Source organism: Saimiri boliviensis, chromosome 18 (assembly GCF_048565385.1).
Source record: "Saimiri boliviensis isolate mSaiBol1 chromosome 18, mSaiBol1.pri, whole genome shotgun sequence".
In the NCBI taxonomy this organism is placed as follows: Eukaryota; Metazoa; Chordata; class Mammalia; order Primates; family Cebidae; genus Saimiri; species Saimiri boliviensis.
This window is the reverse complement of record NC_133466.1, coordinates 24,644,367-24,649,640: the sequence shown is the minus strand read 5'-3', so window position 1 is coordinate 24,649,640 and position 5,274 is coordinate 24,644,367. Positions and strand designations below refer to the sequence as shown.

The following is a 5,274-nucleotide window of genomic DNA, read 5'->3' as shown; positions in this document are numbered from 1 at the left end:
TTAGTGCCACTAATGTGAACAGCGGTATGCATGCTGCAAGTGTCCCATCTCCAGTGGGTGCTGCAGTGTCCCTTGGGGACACCCGAGCAGGGTCATGGCCTGGAAGTGCGGGAGAGTTAGTAAGAAATGGTGGATGGACGTCAGCCGACAAATGTCCCAGCCTTCTTGACTTTCTGTGGAACAATGCTGAAGACATTCTGTGAAATTCTACAGATGATCCCGAGTGCAAGTGCGCCTCATTTTTCCATAGAGGTTACCAACTGAGTAGCACATTCTTTGTAGGCTTTCTCACTCCCTTGTCTGTCTCTTCTCATACCTCACTTCTGCTTCTTCGGGTCAGTATCATCAGTCATTAGGTAAATGCAAATAGACTACCTGCATCCAAGTCCTTTGCCTTAGACTCTGCTTCTCAGGAACCCAAACTAAGACATACAACAATATTAGTCATTCTCCTCCTTTAATAATGAAACCCCCTCTGGGAGCAGTGGCTCACTCTTGTAATCCTAGCCCTTTGGAAGGCCGAAGACGGGCGGATCACAAGGTCAAGAGATCGAGACCATCCTGGCCAGCATGGTGAAACTCTGTCTCCACTAAAAATACAAAGAAAAAAAATTAGTTGGGTGTGGTAGCATGTGCCTGGAGTCTCAGCTAATCAGGAGGCTGAGGCAGGAGAATCGCTTGAACCTGGGAGGCAAAGGGTGCAGTGAGCCAAGATCGCTCCACTGCACTCCAGCCAGGTGACAGAGCAATACTCTGTCTAAAAATCTAAAAAAAAAAAAAAAAAGAAAAGAAAAAAAAAAAAGAAACCCCAGGTTTTAGCTTTGCCCAGGGCCATTGAGTTATAGATTACATTTTCCCAGCATCTTTGCAACCAGATATGACCATGTAACTTTTTGCCAGTGGGGTATAAGTGCTTTTTTTTTTTTTAAAAACAAGTCTTGCCTTTAAAATAAATAAGGGTGTATTTTCTTGTTCCTTTGGCCATTCCTGCTGTCTGGGATGCAAACGTAATGGCAGGGGCTAGAACAGCCTTCACAGATGCAGCAATAGAAGCCTATTTTGAGGATGGACTGAGCTGTCTGTCCATCCTATCCTGTTCTGCTTCACTGAGGACTATTTTAGGAGAGAAAAACAAATGTCTTTCTCTTTTATTTTTCTGTTGAGACAGAGTCTCACTGTCACCTAGGCTGGAGTGCAGTGGCGTGATCTTGGCTCACTGCAACCTCTGCCTCCTGGGTTCAAGCAATCTCTGGGTCAGCCTCCCGAGTAGCTGGGATTACAGGCACCCACCACCACACCTGGCTAATTTTAATGTCTCTCTTCTTAAGCCACAGTGTTGGTGGGATCTTTCTTCTAATGTAGCATGGCACACATATATGGAAATTGGAACGACGCAGAGATTATCATGGCTCCCGTGCAAGAATGAAACGCAAATTTGTGATGTATTCCACACTTTTAACATAGTAGGAATGAATAAGATTTAGTGTTTGATAGCATAGCAGGGTGAACACAGTCAATAATAATATAATTATACATTTAAAAATTACTAAAAGAGTATAATTAGACTGTTTATAACACAAAGGATAAATGCCTGAAGGGATGGAGACCCCACATTCCATGATGTGATTATTACACACTGCATACTTGTATCAAAATCTCTCATGTACCCCACAAATATATACACTTACTATTTACTAACAAAAATTGAAAACTAAAAAATAAAGTAAAGTAGCATAGGCTGTATCCTTGCAATGGGTAAGACATTGGACAAAGCCACACAGCATTAGAGTAAGGTGTAGAGAGAAGGTTTGCATTCAAATCTGTGGGACTCCACAGCTAGAGCTCTTAGTGAGCCCTTCATTTACTGCAGTTGTGTGACTTGCCTCCTATGTGTTGGGGTGGTAAAAAGGCTGAAACATATTCCATTATTGATGACATCTCGTAGAAGAGATTTACCTTCCTTTTTCCAAGACAGAAAGGGAAGGTTAATTCTGAGTTCCATCAAAATGCAAATGAGGCCATCTGCAGGCAGCTCACACCTATAATCCCAGTGCTTTGGGAGGTTGAGGCGGGAGTATCACTTGAGCCCAAGAGTTTGTAAGCAGCCTGGGCAAGATGGCAAGACCGCCATCTCCACACACACACACACAAAAGAAAGAAAATAAAATTAGCTGGGCATGGTGGCACAGGCTTGTAGTCCCAGCTACTTGGGAGGCTGAGGCAGAGGATTGCTTGGGCCCAGGAGTTGAAGGCTACGGTGAGCTACGATCACACTACCTCACTCCAGCCCAGCCTGGGTTACAGAGCAAGATCCCATGGAAGAAGGAAGGAACAAGGGAGGAAGAAAGGAAGAAGGGAGGGAGGGAAGGAAGGAAGGAAGGAAAGAGGGAGGGAGGGAGGGAGAAAAATACAAATATAAATGAAAATGGAAGATATCATGCTGCTATGAAGAAAGCTTAAATCTACTGAGGTCAGAAGTGTCTTTTTTGTAAGAATCAAAGCAAAATATTTAATCATTGATATGAGCTAAATTGTGCCTTCTTTCCCCCATCCCCCACCCCAAATTCACATGTTGAAGTCCTAACCTCAAGTACCTTAGAATGAGACTGTGATTGGAGGTAAAGTCATGAAAGAGGTGATTAAGTTAAAATGAGGACATTAAGGTGGCCCCTAATCCAGTCTGACTGGTGACCTTATAAGAAAAGGAAATTTGCACACACAAAGAGACCTCAGGATGCCTGCATAGAGAAAAGACCATGTGAAGAGGACGCAACCAAGCCAAGGAAAGAGGCCTCAGAAGGAACCAACCCTACCAGGACTTTAATCTTGGACCTCTAGCCTCTAGAACTGCAAGGAATCTTTCTGTTATTTAAGACACCCAATCTGTGATACTTTATTATGGCAGCGCTAGCAAACTAATAGTCACTCTCATCAAGGAAGGATATAGCATGTTTCCACCAGACGAATAATAAAGTTAATGAATGAATGAATGATCATGGTGCCATACTCCTAGGGAAACAACATGAACATTTTGCTCTATAACATGCCATTCATTAAAATACATTTTAATTCAGCTTAACTGAGGGAGAAGAATGCTAGTCTGACCTAGCTTGGATATGCGTAGCAATCAAAAAGAACACAGGAGTTTGTGCGTTATCTCAGTTTTGCTAAACATAAAATGACATTGTCCTGGATGCATCTGTAGCTGAGTCAAGAAATCTGAAACGATGCAACAGCAGAATTCTGAATCTCAGGATGAGTGGCTGCATGAATTTCCAAGAGCCAGATGAGGTTCTGAAATGAACCGTCAAAATGTTATCAAAAGTAGGCCACAGCTGGAGGTCAGAGGAAAAGGTTACATGAGGTTATACAATCCTAAAAGAACAATATTTCATGTCTGGTTTTTTAGCGAACCAATTATTTCCGTGGTTATAGGAAGCTTCAGATCTGTGGTGATCTGCCCTCCTCAGCTTCCCAAAGAACTGGGATTACAGGCATGAGCCACTGTGCCCAGCCGTAAATTCCTCTCTTTTTAGAGAAGAATCATTTTAGTTGCTGATATCATTATCCTCCTAGTCACCCAACTGGAATTTCATTTTTTTGTAGAACTGAGGACAAAACTTTCTCTGCCATCTCTTTTCATGAAACAGTATCCTGAGTTTCCAAGTAATTCATGTTAAAGTTGTTACCATTCACAACTATGTATCTGTGTAAAAATTATCTTGCCACTATACAAGAAACAAAATTCAGTTGTAAAAAAATTGCAATTCGAGGCTAATGTAAGATACAATTGCCATCCATAATCTCTATATCAAATTTGTATTCAAACAATGTCATAATGTTCACTGTTTTAATTTATAAAATAAGTTTATGCTAATTAAATTTCCTTTTAATCTAAATCTAATTTCTGGATTAAAAAGAATACCTTTTAATGTTGGGATGCCATATACATATATATATACACTTTCTTTTCTTGAGATGGAGTTTCACTTTTGTTGCCCAGGCCAGAATGCAATGGCAAGATCTTGGCTCACTGCAACCTCCGCCTCCCAGGTTCAAGCGATTCTCCTGTCTCAGCCCCCTGAGTAGCTAGAATTACAGGCATGTGCCACGACACCCAGCTAATTTTGTATTTTTAGTAGAGACGGGGTTTCTCCATGTTGGCCAGGCTGTTCTTGAACTCCTGACCTCAGGTGATCCACCCACCTTAGCCTCTCAAAGTGCTGGAATTACAGTCATGAGCCACCACGCCCGGCCAGAATGCCATATAAAATTTAATTCGGGGAAAATGTCTGCTGCTAAAATTATGTGGAAAAAATCATTTAGCTCTAGAATAAAAAGCAAGGTAACAGGACAAGAATCTACTTGCCTCTTCAGCTCCACCCCTTGCTACTCAGTCACATCATGCATAGTCTCTGGAAAGTCATCTTTTTTCTCATTCTGTTCCTTCTTCTGCCATCCTCTGCCTACAATATCCCTGTGTTTGCACTTGGGGCCCACACATCCCTGAAGACTCAATTCAGATCTTGCCAAAAATATTTTCTGGCCCACCAAGGGTGCAGCGTAAAGATGGAGCAATGGTGGCCGCACACTTGGACAAGGGGGGAAGGGCTACTTACGACTGATGTCATAAGTCGTCCCTACTGCTGTGTTGTTCCCTGTTGGCTAGGGTTAGACTGCACAAGCTAGACTAGTCCCAATTGGCTATTTTTTTTCTTTTGACCTGTGTCTAGAAACTGATTGGCTATTTTAAAGAGAGCAGGGGTCTGAGCTGGAGTGGTACAGTGGGTGTTTTGGTGGGAAGGATGGATAAGGGTGGGTCAGAGCAGGTAGCCAGGGTTGACCTAGGTCAAAAAAGGTGACCAGAGCAGGTGCCTGGAGCAGGTGACTGGACAAGTCAGGTTGGAGCCAGGGGCTGGGGGAACAGATGTGAACTACTGATTAGCACCGGTGGACAAGGTTGTTTACTGGGGAAGTTAAACTTTAAAATAGAGAGTTAAAGAATAAGAGAGCTGAACATACTGACATACTGATTCTTCGAAGAGAAACTTGGGGTTCACCATAACAAGAGGGAAGGGAGAGAGAGAGGAAGAGAGAGAAAGAAGGAGGGAAAGAGGGAGGAGAGGAAAGAGAAGAAGGAAGGAAGGAAGGAAGGAAGATAATTTTATATTACAAGGCTCATAAATGAGGCAAGTTTTGCTGTTATGTCATGATTTGAAGGAAATATTAGCTGACCTATTTCTCAAAATTATGTTTAATATCCAGATTTCAGCT

The 5,274-nt window shown here is 42.4% G+C and overlaps 1 pseudogene; it reads left to right on the top strand.

Annotated features, from left to right (window-relative positions):
• Nucleotides 1–1,356: 1,356 nt before the first annotated feature.
• Nucleotides 1,357–1,457, top strand: LOC120368503 (U6 spliceosomal RNA; annotated as a pseudogene).
• The last annotated feature ends 3,817 nt before the right edge of the window (nt 1,458–5,274 follow it).